This window comes from Agelaius phoeniceus, chromosome 1 (assembly GCF_051311805.1).
Source record: "Agelaius phoeniceus isolate bAgePho1 chromosome 1, bAgePho1.hap1, whole genome shotgun sequence".
Taxonomy (NCBI): domain Eukaryota; kingdom Metazoa; phylum Chordata; class Aves; order Passeriformes; family Icteridae; genus Agelaius; species Agelaius phoeniceus.
In genome coordinates, this window is record NC_135265.1 from 141,611,261 (window position 1) to 141,629,970 (window position 18,710).

Below are 18,710 nucleotides of genomic sequence, written 5' to 3' on the forward strand. Positions count from 1 at the left end.
GAAAGGTGGACAATCTTTCATTACTTCCATCAAAATTTTCATGTTCCTTCAGAATGCATCCAGCTTCATGAGGAGTATGTCTGCATGGGCTCCTTAAATCTGTTCAGATTTCAGATGAGAGGCCAAGCCAAGAGAACCAGTGCAGTGTGCACTGGTTATTAAAATTATCAGAGACATGCTTCTGTCCAAATTAAGGTTCAAATGAGACCATATGCTGAAGTCAATAATGTGGATTTTTATTTAACCATAAATGTGACATAGAGTGAGAGAAAAAAATAGGAAATGAGAGTGGGAGGAGAAAATGAGAGTGACAGAGAGACAGATTAAATAGAAACAATATCACCACCACATGAATCCTGACAGCATCTATTGGTCCTCTTCTTCTGGTCTGCTTGGTGGTGAGGGTCCTGGTCTTGATCCGTTGGGAGTGGAGGAAGTCCATGAAATGCAGAGTCAACTGGATTTACATTTGCTCAGGTTCAGGTGGGAACACCCAGGTACTTCTCCTAGGGCAGGAAGTTTTATACTGGATGATGTAATACTTTGGATCATGGGACACTTTGGGTGTCTTTGAAGGTTATGGCACCTTCTAAGATGCCTCTTACACCAGCTAAGTAAGTCAGTTCTAGACCATTGTGGCCCACCAGCAGAGATGAATACTGTCAGGCTACAGGTGAATGTGCCAATACTTTTCCAGAGGTGAGTTTTCATGGCTGAGCCACTTGTATAAGGTCCTTGGCATGACAAAAAGCACTATTCAACTTCATTCATTTGCCTCTTATCAGCCTGTTCCCTTATCTTGCTCAACATCTAACTGTAGCCTCTGGTGATGGGCAATTAAGTGGTCGATTGTTTGAGCAATTAACCAGTGACAGTCGAGTCTTTCACCCAATGAAGATACAGAATGGGGAACAGGAAAGTGCTACAGAGTCAAGGGTACCTGTAATTATTTACAGATAGCAGATCAGCCCAATTAGACAAGCCAAAGAGACCTCTCCAGCCTGGACTTTTGATCACTCTGCTGGGAAATAAAAGACTACTCTAACTCCCACTCTGCCTGCTTGGAAACAAGTGTCAAGCCTCCATATGTGAAGGTGGGATCCATTTTCTCAGCCACACTACATGTGCCAGCACAGGTCATCCCTCAAACTGTCATCAACTGACTATTTAGGACTTACTAGGTAAAATCAAAAGCTTAAAGTGCTACCTGAAAGCCAGGAGGTAACAATCCCAGTCAGGAAACAAGAGGACTAAAATAGCAATAGGAATATCAAGTTTTGTGGCAGTGCTAAGGGCAGGAGGGCTGTCTTCAGGACTCAGGGCCAGCTCAGAGCTGGAGCAGCTGAGGCAGCCCCTATCCCCTTGGGAATGCTTGGCCATAGCCCAGCCTGGCCTATGGCAGCTGCTTTTTAACTGGGGCTCCAATGGATGAGCTACAGCCCCCAGAGCATCTCAGCTCTGCCCTGGCCTGCCACAGGGCCGACCTGCAAGCACTTGGCCTGGCTTCAGCCCATCCCAATATGCCTCTTTAACTAAAACACAAGCCATGACACCACGACACCCACTTCCCCCACTTCTGCACATGCTCATGCAGGGCATGGGGGACACAAAGACAGGAGCCCACAGACAGGGCTGCTTCTCATGGTGGGCAATGGCTAAAAGCTGCTCTACAGCTTTTACAAGCTGATTTTCACTTGTAATTTAGTGGGCCTGTGCCCTGGAGAGCCGCCAGGCTGGTGCTGTTTAGCTCCTTGCTAAGGCACAGTGCATTTGTGTCACTTGTACATGGCTTACATTGCAAGGTGACAAATCTGCACAGAACCACTACCCCCTCTCAAATAAACAATATCAAAGAAGCACTGGTAAGTCATGAGACCAGATCCACTGGATGCAAAAGTGACTTGTGAATTGCTTCCAGGACTATGAGCAAGAGTCACAAGCACTTAGCAGAGCTAAGCAGGTCCTGGTGAGCGCTGCTTGTGGCAGTGTGTATGGCAGGGACCTCGGCGACCACTCTGGGCATGAGCTCTCAGGGTGCCCAGAGCTGCTCAGAGCAGCAAAGTCTCAGCTTTGGTGGGAACATTATCTGCCCCAAACAGGGCAGAGCCCAGGAGAAAAGATTGCTCAGGCTTTTGGCCACTTAAGGAGACATAGTTATTTGCATTAAATTAGGGAAAAATGAATGGCATGTGATAAACACATACTGCATCAGGACAGGGATTGCACCCTGATGGGTACATTTAGTTGAGACAATAATGAAAATGATGAAAAAATATAAAGACAATAATGAAATATTTATAATATTTATATAATGAATATAAAAGACCAAAAAAAAAAAAAAAGAAAATAATGGAAAAAAATAGAAAAGCACAAAATCAGGAAAAAAAGTTTTTTTTTATTATAATCATACTCATACTTGAGAGTATAAAATTAATACCTATGGAAAATACTTCTTTTAAAGACCATCATTATAAAAGCCAAAATGCTCCTTGACTCTTGACATCTTTAGTCTCTGAGTTATTATTATGCTGGTTTTTCAATGTCAACTGTGTCCTGAGTGTCACCTGCTTCCCTTCAGCATCAATGAAGATATTTCCTTTGTTTGCTATGGAGATCCCATTGTGGCCCAGAAGGTAAATGAATCACTGTTCCTAACTATTATTTGGCTCAAAGGTGAGGAAAACCTAGAGCTGTGCAAATCCCTTCCCTGCAGTCTTGCCTTGTTCCCTTCTGCCATCTTGTGGCCCTAAAAGTTTAATTCTACTCTAGTTAAAGCCATTGTCCCAGTCTGACGTGCAGCGAAGCACCAAGTCATTCCCCATCCCACATTTATGAGCTTACTCCTTCTTATTGTTCAGAGTCACCTTTTGTCACTGCCCTGGGAAGTGTGGAATCACCATCTGTGAAGGTATTTAAATGACATGTAGATGGGGTACTTAGAGATATTGATTAGGGGTGAACTTGGCAGTGTTAAGTTAATGGTTGAACTGGAGTATCTGAAAAGGTTTTTTCTAACCTAAATGATTCTATGATTATGTGTTAGAACACACACGATAACAGCTGCTCCATCCTTTTCCAGTATTTGGTGACAAGTCTGAAATAAAATGTTCCTGTCAACAGGTTGGAGGATGTTCAGACTGACAGCAGGAGACTAGATTGGATTAGAAATATGTTTTATGGGCAATGTACCAAACCAGAAATTAAAACTTGTCTAGAATAAATGATTTTTTCCTCCTGTAATTTTTTCTAAAGGGAATGATACAGTGATATAGAGGCGGAAGGGACAATGTCAAGCGAGGAGAAACCAGGAGTAGCCACAGGCAGACTTGAAACACTCAATAAGGATCAGCAGTGATAGAAAAGAGCTGTGGTGCAAGAGAGGAACAGAATCTACCCAAGGCTTCACAGCAAGAAGGAAAAAATTGAATTTCCTATTTCCAATGTTAGGACACAGCTGTCATGGAGAACAAAAAGGCAGATAGAAAGGGCTGGAGCAGCAACAAAGAGCTCTGTCCCACTCCAGAGGAGAGTCTTTCAAGTACATCAGACATCACAGTAATGGCTGGGAGTGTACAATAATGTGCTCAGCCATGCAGAGAGGCTGCCTCTCCTCAAACACACCACAGCTACAACTCCATGTGCTGGCTCCAGCTCAGCCACAAGAAGTATTGAACATCAGCAGAAGATGTGTCTCTAGAAACAGCAGCATGCAATCTCACACACCAGTCTGCTTTATCCCAGCTAGGGACATCTGAGATCCCTGAAGAGCTTTTGGCATCAGATACACACATCTTGCTTACCTGTTAGCAGTGGGAACTTGCACCATCCACACAGGCCAGGGTCAGCAAAAGTTATTGAAGAAATCCTTTTCCTTTACAGGGCAGGCAAAGACTGAGCACATCTCAGGTCTTTAGGGTCTGGATTCATGCACATAGGGCACTGAAACCAGAAATATATAAGTTGAATAGTTTTAGGATTACCATTCTGCTGAGAAAAAGGCAGGGAAGAGAAAATCCCTGAAGTCTTTGCAGTGAATTTAATAACTCCAACATTTACACTCATCCTATGTGATAGCATATCTATCAGAAGAAAATATTGTTAATATTATAAAATAAAGCACCTGGAAATTAGGGAAAGCCAGCACTGAAGCATAATAACAGAGTTATGAGTTATGTGATGGCATATTTACTTCTGAGCAATGTCCAAAGCTATCATCATTCAAGCCCATTATGACAATAGGAAGCTGTTCCTTAGATCAGCCTGCCCTTGCTTTTTCTGTAAGGCAAGGACAGTTCAATATTTAGAAATATTTCTGCGGACTAACAAACCCACAGCAGCTTTAATATAGAAAAGCAATGAATGGTCATAAAGTATTTTAGTTTTAGCCTTGTTTCTGTGGACAGATGTATTTTTTTAATACATTTTCTTCATGGATTATGGTCTAATATTTTCTGATATTTTACAGCCTTCCATACTGATTGAATTTCAGGCTAAAAGGTAGTTTTGTAGATTATTCTTACCCCATACTACAGAATGAGATAAAATGATGTGATGATGTAGGTAGCTGGGTCTTTCTTTGTCTCAAAGTAGTGCTAAGCTAATGAATTAAATGAAGTTTTCTGCAAGTAGTCCCCAGTCCCATGCTCTTCTTAATATGTAATATTGTTGTGTGAAATCAGTCACAGAATTGCAGAGCAATTCAGGCTGGAAGATACCTCATGAAGTCTCGAGTCTGACCTCCTGCTCAAAGGTGGCTTATACAGATATTAACCTGAACTACAGCTAAGTACATTAAAAGGTTCCCCAGAAGCCATTCTTGAAGCTCCTTTGGATGTGCAGCGTTCACATTCGCATGAGCCACCGTAAAGTGTTACATTATCCTGCCTCTGGGTGTCAGCATTTGCTCTCATTTGGAAACACTTAGAACGTGTCCTTAAAATCACTTGTCTCTAAAGAACCATGAAGCCAGACAGATTCCAGTTATCATTCTGAATTTGTCTGAACAATTTGATCTGGCTTATGCGAATTTTCTAGAAAGCTGAAATAATCAAGCTAAATCAGAAAATTATATTCTTTGTGTGAATGAGAAGGGAATATTTTTCAGGATTTCACTTCTAACATGAAAGGGAGATTCAATTCCGAATTCACTTTTTTTCCCTAACATTCAGACTGCAAGACTTGAGCAAGAAAAAAGAAAAAAAAAGAAAAAATAAACAGAACAGATTTGAGCAGCTGCTATGCTACCCACTAACAGATGATACACTATCAGATAAGCGAAAGTTATACAAAGCTTTTTATTTTAAGCTAAAGCTTACCTCTGGAGACAAGATCTGCATGAGGCTGCATAATTCCAGGTGTCGTTATGGCCAGGTGGTGGAGACAAAAGCTACAGAAAGACCATTTGCTCTTCACCAGTGAAATCAGAGTCAAGGCCATCACGGGGAGGAAGAGCAGCAGAGGAAAGAAGGAAGAGAACGGTGACTCTTTAAATGGAAGGACCATAATGCCTCTCCAACACAGCAAGCCTTCAGTCTCTCCTGGTGCACACAGTGAGCTCTCAAACCCCGAGAGGCCACGGCGTGGCTTCTGTAGGTTCAGTCACAGAGGGCTCTTCACAACACACAAATCTCAGAGACACCCAAAAGATTTGAAGGAACCCAACACCTCATGGGACCAGTTCTCTGCTTTCCTGAAGCTCCTGGTATGTGAGCTCAGAGGCACTGCCAAAATTTCTCCAGATCCCAGGAACTGAGTATAAGCATATCCTGTGGAAATCTGTCTGCCTAGAAGATTTTCCTTATTATTCAGACACATTTTGACACATAGAATAATAAAATATTTTGGGTCAGAAGGTACCCATAAGGATCCTCAAGTCCAATTCTCTGCTCCTTGCAGGACTAGGTAAAATTTAAAAATATGACTAAGAGCACCCTCCAGACAGTTCCTGAACTCCAGCCAGCTTGGTGCCATGACCACTTCCCCGGGTAGGCTCTTCCAGTGATTGGCCACTTCCTTCTTGGAGAAACTTTTCCTAATGTCCAATCTGAACCTGCTGGGACACAACTTCATTCCATTTCTTTGTGTCCTATTGCTGGTCACCAGAGAGAGATCAGCACCTCTCCCTCCACTGCCCTCCCTGAGGAAATTGCAGGCTGTGATAAGGTCACTCCTCAGCCTTCCTTTCTTCAAGCTGTGCCAACGAGGTGACCTCAGACACTGCTTGTAAGCCTTGGCCCTGGGGACTTTCACCACCTTGGTGGCCCTTCTCTGGACACTCTCTAAAACTTTGTGCTGTGGAGCCCCAAACTGCACACAGCACTCAAGGTGGGGACACACCAGAGGGACAATCACCTCCCTTGAGCAGATGGCAATGCTGTGCTTGAATCCAACAGGACAATGTATAATCCAATAATCTCCAATGTAAAAAACAAACAAACAAACGGGCCTCACCAAAAAATCTCTGCAAGGAAGTTTTTAGTTAAGACTGAATTTCCTGACAAAATAGAAATAAGTGATAATTCATGCATGCAAACCAGAATGGTCCTGTCCCATGTGAATTTATATTCATACCACTGTACATTAACCAGTTCAATCTGACAAACACAGTATGTTTTCAGAATGCTGCCCCCTGAACCATGACATACAGTTTTAGGCTGGAATTAATGAAATTTTCCTCAATTTTTATTCATTGCATTCAGATGTGTGCTAAGACAATAAATGCCTTAAAAGAGTGAACATTCAAAAGCCCCTGTTATCTTGTGTATTGAAAGACACTTGTTTTCAGGTCAGATTTAATGCATGACATTTACTGAGTAACTCTGTCAGGCACAGTTGTTTTGTCTATACAAATCTGCCAGAAGAAAGATTCAAATTAAAAAAAAAAAAAAAACAAAAAAAAAAAAAAAAAAACAAAACCCAAAAAACAAACAAACAAACAAAAAAAAAATCAAAACCAAAAAAAAAAAAAAAAGAAAACCAGCAAACCAGCAAACAAACAAACAACAACACACCCCAAAAAAACACCAAAACCCTGAAATTTATATAAGAGGGAATCCATACCTGACTAAATGTAATCTGATTTAAATTAAAGATTGTGGAGCAGTATTATTATAGCCCAATTTACCATTTACCCCCTTTCAATCCTTTATTAAGCTAGTTTGGATTTACAGATACTTTTATAACTTCCAAGTACAATGAAAATGGTGCAAATATCCCCATATTAAGATCAACTGTGAAGATACTTTCTCACTATGCAGCTATCTCTAACTTTTTGAACAAAATTAGAGATCACTTAAGAAAAGTGAGTGCAAACAAGCCTATAGAACCAGATGAGATGTGTTTGTGGGTACAAGAGCTGCCATTTGCTATTGTAAGGCCACTCTAAGTCATCATTGTAAGGTCACAGAAGTTAGGTGAAATCCCCAGTGACTGTAATAAAGGGAAATGTAGCACCCATCTTGAAAGGGAAAAAAAAGAAGCAGCCAGTTTGATTAATATTTGTCCATAGGAAAATTAGGAAACAAACTTTCCTGGAGGACATTTCCAGGCACAAAAATTTGACTGGGAGCAGCCAGCACAGATATATCAAGGGTACCTCACACTTGACAAGCCTGATGGCTCTATATTATGAGATGAATGGGTCATAGAATTACTGGAAACCTGTTTAAGTGCCTTTATCAAGGCATAAGTAGCCCATAATAACCTCATAGCCAAACCAAAGAGATAGACTGGAAAGTCAAGGTTGCTTTGAGCAGCTCTCAGGATCTGCCTGTAGTCATGAATTTATTATGATATTCTTCAGCAGCAAAGGAGCATAAATGCTTAATTTCAGTGAGAAAATTAAAGTGAGTTACTGAGTTCTGATGTTTCTCAATGCATCACAGTGCATGAAAATACAGTCTCTACTGAAAAACAGCCCCCACAACAAGCTTGAGGAAAGCCAGACTGCCTGAACAAATGGAATGTGATTTAGTGATTGTGACCTTTTCTTACTGTTAGCTACTTCTGTCTTCCATTAAGACTTTTTAGATTACAGGGTGAGCGTTGGAGTTGGATTTTATAGATAAATTTATGGTCTGATAACTGCTACCCTACTTTTCTCATATTAACTGTGAAAGTAAGAACAGAAGTACTCAGCACTGGATTCAGAACAAACCTATATCAAAGATGGCCACTACATTATAATTTAAAAGAAATGCTGTCACATATTTTAAAATACACTTTAGTCTAAAAGCAAAATACCTGCTACATATCATTCTGCAATTAATAACATTGCAGATAATTGCAGAACTGATATGCTTACGAGTAGAAATAGAAGTGCTGCTGAAACAAACTGGCTGCAGATAAAACCAGCTCAGAAGAATCAGTAAGAAAATTCTCTGTGTGAAGGTATCTTCAGATCAGCTCACACAGCAGAACCCACAACAAGAGTTATCAGGTTCAGAGGTCTCTGTTACACAGCACCTGAACAAAAGGGTTTAATGAGAAAAAAGAGAGATGATACCATCCACACACCTAAGATTTTTTGATTTTTCAGTTATGAATACAATGGAGGTTGCATGAGGGTGGATCTAGAGATTTTCTTCACAGAACATAGACATTTTGTAGGATGATGATAAAATAAAAAGACTTGAAGGGTTCCTGTTTCCTGTCAGTGGAGAAGGGATGATGAAATCCTATGGAAACATTGGAAAAACCAGTGGGAAATTCTATGGCTTTGTTTTCACTGTGGTGTTAGAAATGGTTTTGATTACTGAGACGGACTACAGTTTTTGCACGTAAATAAAATCTTTGATCTAAAATGCAACCGCTGACAGGTAGAAAGTCTGATCAGTGTTCAACTTTTCTCACTCACTTTTCTCTGTTTGCCTGGTTTCTTTGAAGTTCAGTAACATACTCTTAGCATGCCATCACCATCACTTCATATAAAAAGCACAGGAATCCAGACTAGTCATGATAAATTATAGATAAGCTAAGCAATATTTCTTTCACACAGACTGCAACTTGGGGTAAGGTGTATCCATCCACCTGCCTGGCAAAAATGTACATTTATTCAGCTTTGTATTTTTCTAGTCTACTTATAAAATAGGAGGGGAAAATTATTTCTGGACAATACTCAGAAAGTCTCACTAGGACTTCACAGCAGTATTTGGTATCAGAGGAGAACATACACCACATTTCCCTTAATTCTGAAGGGACTGGGAAAATAGAAAGTTAAGTAAACTCAATATTTCATTAAAGAAAGGAAGACTTTTTTTCTCATTACTTTGGTTCTTAACTTTACAGCAAATACCTACCTTCTTTGTATGCATGCACCTTCATTAAACTCGTAATATTTTCACATATTGTTTTACAGCTTGTGCTTTATGGGACTTTAGAACATTTTATTTCTCATTTATCTGATTTTAAATGTTTGGTTACAGTAGCACCAAAGTTCACTTTGACTGATTCAAAGAAGTGCACAACTTCTAATATTGATAACGAGAAGCTTCCCAGCTTTCTTAACAGCAAGTGATCAAAGTTTCAAGAAAATCAAGTTTTCTTATTTTCTTTAGTGTGTAAACAGTATAAATCTACTCTGACACTGAGACTGACAGCTGGAAGCTGATAGGAGCAGCTAAGGGAGCTGGGGGTGTTTAGGCTGGAGAGAAGGAGGCTTGGGGGGACCTTATCACTCTCTACAACTCCCTGAAAGGAGCTTGCAGTAAGGTGGGATTTGGTCTCTTCTGTGAAGTAACGAGTGATAGGACAAGAGGAAATCACTTCAAATTGTGTCCAGGGAAGTTTAGGTTTGATATTAGGAAACATTTCTTCCCTGAAAGCATTGTAAAGCATTGGAACAGGCTGGCCAAGGAAGTGGTTGAGTCACCATCCCTGGAGGTAATTAACAGACAAGTGGCGCATGGGGACACGGTTTAGTGGTGGACTTGGGAGTGCTGGGTTACTGGCTGGACTTGATGATCTTACAGGTCTTTTGCAAACTCAACAATTCCATGATTCCCTTTCAAATGAAATGAGCTCACAGAGCAGAAGGTCATATTCTAAAGATCTCATTCCTTGTCAGTAACATCAATTTGATCTGAGTCAAACTGAAACATGAAAGCTCTGCAGGGCTACTACCTTCAGGAGGTATGAGATATCGAAACACATATCAGACTGACAGCTGTGGAAACTGAAATCCTTGCTCTGCCACTGAAATATATGATGGGGAAGCTTCTCACCAGCATGGTTCACTTATCCAAACAAGTGATCCTCTTTGGTGACAAAAGGCAGTTGTTTATGTCACCTCCACTGAGATTATCAGCAAATGTGTGTAGGAACACAACTGGCTGGGATGAATGGGGGTTTAGCCTTGGTGGCTTATGCAGGAGGATCAACCTGAGACCCTGGAAAGCAGGATACTGAAATGGAGATACCAGGTCAGGTTATGGTGAGAAAAATGTGGTCATGGGAGTTAGTATGTTAATGGGATTATTCTATAATAGGTCATGTTTCTGGTTATTGTTCTCCATTGGTTTGGGACCTGTCACATACAAGGTCATGTTCCGAGTTCACGTTCGTGATTGGAGCCCTGCCCTCAGAATACCCCTATATATTGCTATGTTCACCACGCCCTGTGGTCTTTGGATATTGCCCCTCAGATCATGCAGTTTCTAGGTTTGTTATTTTGCTAGAAAAGTTCTTTATTTTTCGGGCAAGTCCATCATCCCATCCCTCTATTTTTGCCACTTTCCCCCCAGCTGGACCGGACTCGGGGTTGCAGCGAGCTGGACTGCAACAAGCATGTCCGTGTTTTTTATCCTTTTTCTCTCTGTCATAATACAAGTTCTTCTGGTACTGTATTAAGCATAGGTGATTCATTTGCTTCACTTGCTTGTTCCTTTATCTTCAGTCATTGTGTTCAACCTAGAAAGTTAAATTACTTTTTAGACTCTTTGAACCCAAGTGTTTTGATAGTTTGAAAACAAGAGACAAATGTTGTAAACCTGGTGTGATTTTCTGTGGGAAGTCAGCACTGAGTTGAAAGTTCTTTGATGGGTTTGTAGCACCCATTGCCACTAATTCCATAGTGGTATGTACCAGCTAGAGCTTCCCAAGCCCTGGGAGTTTCAGGTCCATTAAATGGGTCATGGAACTACAAGAGAGCTGCAGAGACAGCAGAAAAATGTGAAAAATAGAAGTCAGCTGGAAATGATTGAGACAATGTCAGTGAAGAATCCAGCAGCGATCTTCACTAGGGGACTGAATTAGGCAGTCACAGGTATAGTGCTTCTACCTAAAAATACTGCACCTAGACTGTCCAGAATTGCTCACTTTCTGCCTGTTCATTCACTGGCAGGATGTATGCTAATAATTACAACTTTTCTGACAGTCCTGTTGCCATATGTGGTAAAGCTCAGATAACTCCATATCACCTGTTACAACATATCATCCTAATCTATCTTCAGGTAGGTGTTAAATTAGTTTATAAACAACAATTAATTCTTGTATTATTCTGTAAGTCAAACTTTTAATCACTATCTGGTTTATTGTTGCCTCCTGGGAGTACTCATACAAAATTACCAAATTATTCTGAATTTCTACTAACTCCCTTAAACAAGGCTGCTATATCACATGATATAGAGGAGTTAAGGAGGAAGAGAATGGATGTCTTTCCTCTGCCCTTCGAATAAAACCATCCTCTCTTTGCACCACTGATAAAGTGTGAATTCCATGTTCTGGTCTGAAGCCAGCTCCTCAGCTTCCAGTGAATGGATACATATTTATCTTTGATCAGTTTTTCTGTGAACCTGTTGCAGAAGGAGGAGCCTTGGGCAACAGGTAAATATATCATGGAATCATAGAATGGTTTGGCTTTGGAAGAAACCTTGAAGATCATCTGTTTCCAATTCCCCTGCCATCTCTCATGAGTTTCTGAGGCAGGGCAACAACTTGTGGTACACAGCTTGAGAATATGAACCCCTTTTCAGTGGAGCATGAAAAGACCTGCAGATGGTGAGAGCTAGACCAAAGATATTCCAAAGAACAGAAAGCCTCTGCAACCTATGAATACCTGTTACTTTTTTAAAGCTCATTAAGAATGTTAACCCCCAAAAAGAGCTAAAAGGAACTTTCTAGTGTGAAATGTGCTTGTTCAAATTGATGCACCCTGTGATGTGTTGACCTTGGCTGGTCACCAGATACCCAGCAAGTCATTCCATCACTTTCTCCTCGGTAGGATGAGGAGAGAGTGAAGAAACAATGAAAAGCTCATAAATTGACTGAAGGACAGGGAAATGATTCACCAAATACCATCATGGGCAAAAGAGACATAACTTTCAGTAAAAATAATTTTATTTCTCATCAGTTAATAACAGCAGGAAAGTGAGAAATATAAAAACAAAATTAAAAACACCGTCCCCTCTACCAACCCTTCTTCCCAGGCTTAGCTTTTCTCCTGACTCTTTTAATTCTCTGCCCCAAGTAGATCAGGGAGATGGGGCATGCAGGTTGGAGACAGTTCACAACTCATAACTTTGCCTCTGTTGCTCCTTCCTCCTCATGCTTTTCCACTGCCCCAGCATGGGGCACATCCTACAGGATACAGTCCTTCAGAAACTTCTCCAGGGCTGATCCTTGCCATGAGTACAGTCCTTTTGGAACAAACTGCTCCTGGGTGGGCCCTCCTCACATCCTGCCAGTGATGCCTTCTCCTGCATGGATCCTCTCCCACAGACCACAGTTCCTGCCAGGAATCTGCTCCACTGCAGGGTTTCCATGGGCCACAGCTGCCCTCAGGGCGCATCCCCCTCCCCTCATGTGGGGTCCCCCTTGAGTTGAAGGGGGACAGTGTGCAGCAGCAGAGTCTTTTCCATGGGCTGCAAGGGAATCTGTGCTCCGGTACCTGGGGCACATCCTCCCCCTCTTTCTTCACTGACCCAGAGGTGTCTGCAGGACTGTTTTTCTCACATTTTCTCACTTGACTCTCACAACAGCTGTGCAGCACTTTTTAGCCTTTCTTAAGCACATTATCACAGAGGCACTACCAACAAAGGACTCAGCTCTGGCCAGTGGCTGTTTTGGAGCTGTCTGGAACTGGCTCTGTCTGACATGGGGGAAGCTTCTGGTATCTTCTCACAGAAGCCACCCCTTCAACCCCCCGCTCCCAAAACCTTGGCACATAAACAAACATACCACTGCTAATAACATCTGGCTTAGAGATTTATTCTCAAATGCCTTATCCATTGAATTCTCAGGCAAAATTGCTGCCTATCTGTCCTGGTTATAATCCAGCACAATGCTTTGAATAGTAGCAGATTTCCTCTTATAAGAAAAAACTACCTTATTATTATTATTATTATTATTATTATTATTATTCCTTTAAAGTCATCATAAGATGTGTTTGCTTCAGTGAGCATTGTGATCTGTGAACACTTTGTATTTTATAAAAATAGGTTACCCTCTTTTTCCATTGCTGCATGGAGGTTTCTGTAAGATGAGACTGGCATAATAAGGTCAGCACTGCTGGGAAGTGTAACAAACTTGTCAGTAAATGTTAGTTTCAAAAACAGCATCTCAGAAACCTTTTCTTTATTCTCCTCACTTTTTAAGATATGCTGTTTCATGTGTCACCACTTGGTACGCTCAGCAAAAAAAAATACACACAGTTTAAAAAAGAAATGTAATTAAAACATTTCATTTAAAGCCAGGAAAAGATTCAGAACCTAGTCATTAGAAGAAACAAGCACAGGCAGATCTACATCCTTCATTTCCTGTGCATATTAACAATAATGTCTTTGGGGGTGAATTTCTGGCATATTTATCACCATCATATCTAGGAACTATGGGTTAAATCCTTGACCATGTATAAATCCTCTTTTTGATGCTTCAGTGGAAGATTCACCATTACAGAAAAATACTATGCAAATCAGATTACATTTTCCTGCCTTAAGGATTCCAATCCTTCTGCCCATTGGCCATGCCAACATTCTCTATACAGACATAGTAGGAAATCCCAGAAAAAGAAGCAATGAAAATAATAAAATGATGAAAGCCTTACAGTACACAGAGAGAAAAGAGATTAATTTGCTGGGGAAAGAAATGAGAAAGGTGCCAATAGAAGGACAAAATCTGTGGAGATGAATGAGTCACACTTCCTTATATTCTAAATATAAGTGTTATATTCAGAAACATAAGCAAAGAGAAAGGTCATGGTTCGAGCTGTGGGGTGTTGCATCGTGTTCAGCCCTTGGTGTGTGCAAACTTGAATCTCCAGCATGTGTTATGTGAAATGTGGTGCCTGCATACAAATTTACTGCACTAACCATGGAACAAAATGTATGAAACTCTTTGTGGTATATCTGTTCAACTGTCCATGGTAACCCTGAGCTCCCATTGTCTGCACCCCAGAAGTCGTGGTGAGAATGACAGTAAGTCTGTGCTATAAAACATCGATGAGAGGTGCACCATAGTATGCATTCACATTATCTGGGTACTGCTTGGCTTGGAGAAAAGTGAAGAAATCTGGTGTGTGCATAGAGCAGGCTCAGTCTGCTGACAAGGAGCCACCCACCAATTACCAGGTTCCAAATCACTGGAGGCTTTTAAAATATTATTTAGAAAATATCTTTCCCCCATTGATATTTTCTGGTAGTTTAATTTGAACCCATTTCTGCTTTGCTCTTTGATGAAAAAAGAACAGATTTTTCCAAGTGATTCACAGAAGTGATTGTGGGTAACATACTGTCTAATCCACCTCCTTTCAGTGAGCAGCAGGAAAATTTACAGCTGAGCTTCCTGAGTGGAGAAGGAACAGAAGGAATCTAAAAACATGCAATATCACCTAACTTATTCAATAAGTGAAGAATTCATTCCAGTCTCTTCAACAAGTAGCTTTATGGCTTTTATATTTGTGGTGGCTTAGCATTCTGACATAAAATTTACCTTTGTTTATTCAGTCTTGTCTAGCAGTACAGCACTGCTCTGCAATCTCTGTATTTCCAGATGGTTGAAGGAAAAGCAAGGTTCTATTTGGAGACAGCACGGAAAAATTCCTGAGGCAAGAGGCTGCATAGCAATAGGAGCAGTGCATGCTCAACACCGCGTCTCCATCCCTGCGCTCTGTTGCCATGGAGATGGCATGGCTGCTCCGCGGCTCACTCTGCTACCCCACAGCTGCAACAGGAGCTTCGGTGGGCTGCATGGGCATGCTCCTGAACCTCCTCTGGCCTTCACAAACACTACAGGGCAAACTGATTGTTGTCTGTTTGTGCTTAGATCACGGCTTGTTAAAGATCGTTGCTGTGTTTAAGAATATCTGTGTCAGTGCATCCTAGGACTGCGTGAAGCTCAAGGGAAAAAAACCACAATCTTTAAACACACACACTTCTAAAAATACTACTGTGAATTATCTCATATCTGCCCAAAAGCCTACAGACAGGATATCTTATCCACCCATTTTTGAGAACTTCATATATAAATTCAATTTAACATTGGGGTGTAAAAACCATTATAATTAATGTACAAGCAAATGTACATTTATTGAGTATTTTGTATTCTAGGGCTACGGTGAGGAAGAAAGGGAGGGGAGTCAGGCAGCTGATGACTCCAGGTATGAAAAAGACGCATATGGCAAGGAGCCAAGGAGCCATCTCTCTTGTGCCAAAAACATTTTAGCTAACACATTGAACAGAAAAGCAGGTCATAGGATGATTTCTTTTTATGCACAGAACTTGACAGGCTGCACTTGCTCAGAAGTATGTCTGCTTTTTTGAAAGCCATTTCATATTTCAAGATTGGAGAAGCAGCTACAACCCTATGTGCAAAAAACCAATTTAATGTGCATGTGAAAACTTCAACAATATTATCAAGTACTGCTTTAAACACGCATAATTAAGACCATTTGTTCTTAACCAGGACTACTATATATTCAGGTTTTTACACTGAAAAAAATCACTTTTCTTTCCACTGAAAAATCTTGCCTGCATGGAGTTTTAAGAATTGCCCTTTTGTTTTAAGTTTTCCCTGAATAATACTTGAGTTCAGATGAAAGGGCTCAAATTACTCTGCATGCACTATATGACAGCAGTGAGCTCTGATCTTTCATCAAGAGCCAAAATCTCGCAAGCAGGAAAATCAGGAGATTTTCTCATGGATGTGCTCCACAGCCAGAGGTTCATGTGCAATAAAGGCTGAGCTTTTTGAGGAAACATCAGTCCTTCTACTCATATGCTAAGCACAGAGCAGCACTGGAATCATCCAAGAAGCTTCAGAAAGACTATCTGATCAGCTTGTAATTTTGTTGGCTTTGTTGAATTGTGTTATTATCTATACAGACTCAACCCTTTAAACAACATAAGATGTAAATAATATTTTGCTTATACCTTTTAATTTCTGCAATTCACACCATCTACCCTGGAGCATAAGTTTTATGAAGCACATTCTCTGACTCATCTGAGTGAAATACTCAGGTTATGCCACAGATAAAATTTATCTAATGTAACACCGAGTGGACCTCAGTGTATATATAATACACTTTGCTATGTTATGTGTCATCTGCTGTTCAAAGCCCTCTCGACGTTGCATTCAGAGAGGTGCAAATCACTCAGCTCTCCCATTCAGGATGTCCAAGGGTGAGTCCATTTCCCATTATCATCAATCATGCTCCTTGCATAAGCGCGGTTCCCGTAAGACTGGAGTCTGGTTTGCATGCCATTAAGACTAATGGCCGTGGCATGCATCCATCATGCGCGCTTCGAGCGCGGAAGGGGCGCCGGCAGCGCGGAAGGGGCGCGGCGGAGGGCGCGGGTCGGGCGCGCTCGGCCGGGCGCTGTCCGCGGTGCTGGAGACGGAGCACGGCCACGGCCGCTCTGCCCCGCAGGCACCGCGGCATGAGGGAAACCTTTTTGGCAGGCTCTCCCGCGCTGATTTAAAAAATAAAAAAAAATTTAAAAAATAAAAAAAATTTAAAAAACCCAAAAAAAAAAAACCCTCTGGCAGAACATTAATTCGTATATAAACATCTTGATATGATATTGCCTCACATGGGGTGGACTAGAGGATCTTTCAAGGTCCTTTCCAAACCAAACCATTCTATGATTCCATGAATATTAAAGAGATTAAAACAGTGCTAATCCCTTTCCAAAACAGACCCCTTTTGATATCAGTGTTACTGGAATAAAACCAGCTTTCTCCAGCATAAATGCAGGCACCTACTGCCATGATTTTTCCCAGTGATTTTTTCAAAATCTGCTGTAGGTTTAAACTAAATAATCATATTTATGTTGTGGAAGTGTTCTTGTGATCAAGTGTCAGCAATTAGCTGGTTTTAACAGTGCACTTCAAGAGATTCCATGCTCCTTCTTGAAAACAGGGCAACATCGAGGCTGAACTGAAGAAGAAACCTGGATTTCAGGTGATATTCTTTTCCCTCTGGAATTAATAAAGTACTTCAAAGAGATCTGAGAAAGATGAGATCAAACACCTGAGTCAACAAAGCACTTAAGACAGCAGCTACTTCCACAGGGGGATTGTGAGTCATTTATATGGAGACCCTAGGAGTTTCAAGAAGAGACTTATTAGGAAGATAAATGGGATATGAGAAGCTGTTCTCTGGCTGGCAAGTGGCCAGAAAAGAAGGACATGAATGAGATTCACATAAAAAAGGGCAATAAAGCAGTCACACACATAAGCAGTGCAGGAAAGCACTCCTGAGACAAAAACAAGATGGAAATCCCCCAAAACAGAAAGGGCTACCTAGACTGTAGACATGGAAAATCCCCAAGGAACTGGGGTAGATAATAGTGTCTCTAGAGAGTAGGATAGCAATTAACTCCACTGATATCCCATGATTTAATAATTACTTTTCATACCTTTTTACCCCCCCTTACTTAGGAGTTTGTGAATATTTACTAATGAGTGAAAAAGCTGAATATCAATGTAATCAACTTTCTACTTACAATCTTCAAAGAATGGGAGTAAATTCATTAAAAGTATGGATATTTTTTTCCCAATCCCAGCTGTGACACTTGTAATGGGACAGATGGCACTGTCCAAACCAGAATTCACTGATTTATGCCTCATAGAATTAAATTACTCAAGTACTATTATGGACTTAATGAATAAAAGAAAAAGGGGGGAAAAAGTATTCCTAATTTTAAATTGTATTTTCCTTGATTCACATCATCTTACAGCTGTTTTTACATCTTTTTCATTTTAAACAATCTGTGTTCTTCACAAAAGGGGTATAGTACTCCAGGAAAGGACTGACATGTCTGATTCACACTGTCTTTGAGACAGCCTCAATGGAGTTGATAGAAGCATATTAAGAAACTGATAGAATTAGTCAACAATCAAATCTTATTTTCATTGCTTAAATATGCTTGCACAAGAATTTCTTGGAAGGGCAACAAACACTACCATGCACTACCATGGCCAAGGCTTTTATATCCTTCAGCTTCACTTATTCATGCCCTGAACTGCTGCTGGTTTCTGCCCACATTCACTCTGAAAGGGTGCAGCACAGTGGTTCTGATTTTATTAACAGGATATTTTTTGCTAGAAGCTCTTTGTCAGATCAAATCATTGCTTTGCAAAGTAGCAGGAGCAGTGTAAGTAGCAGGTTTTCCATTAGCATTCTGCCTAGAACAAAGGTGCAGTTCAGCAAATAAGGACTTAGTGCATGTCTCTTTGTTTTCTGTTTGGAAAGGGTGCAACAGCCGCATGTTAAGTGT

General features: G+C 40.8%; 1 long non-coding RNA gene across 1 annotated transcript; it reads right to left on the bottom strand.

Annotated features, from left to right (window-relative positions):
* Nucleotides 1–301: 301 nt before the first annotated feature.
* LOC143696147 (uncharacterized) lies at nucleotides 302–15,049 on the bottom strand. Its single transcript, XR_013185556.1, has 4 exons — nucleotides 14,923–15,049; nucleotides 5,316–5,406; nucleotides 3,801–3,939; nucleotides 302–506 (listed from the first exon to the last, which is right to left on the bottom strand). It is a non-coding gene; the product is annotated as an uncharacterized LOC143696147 (long non-coding RNA).
* Between the last annotated feature and the right edge of the window lie 3,661 nt (nucleotides 15,050–18,710).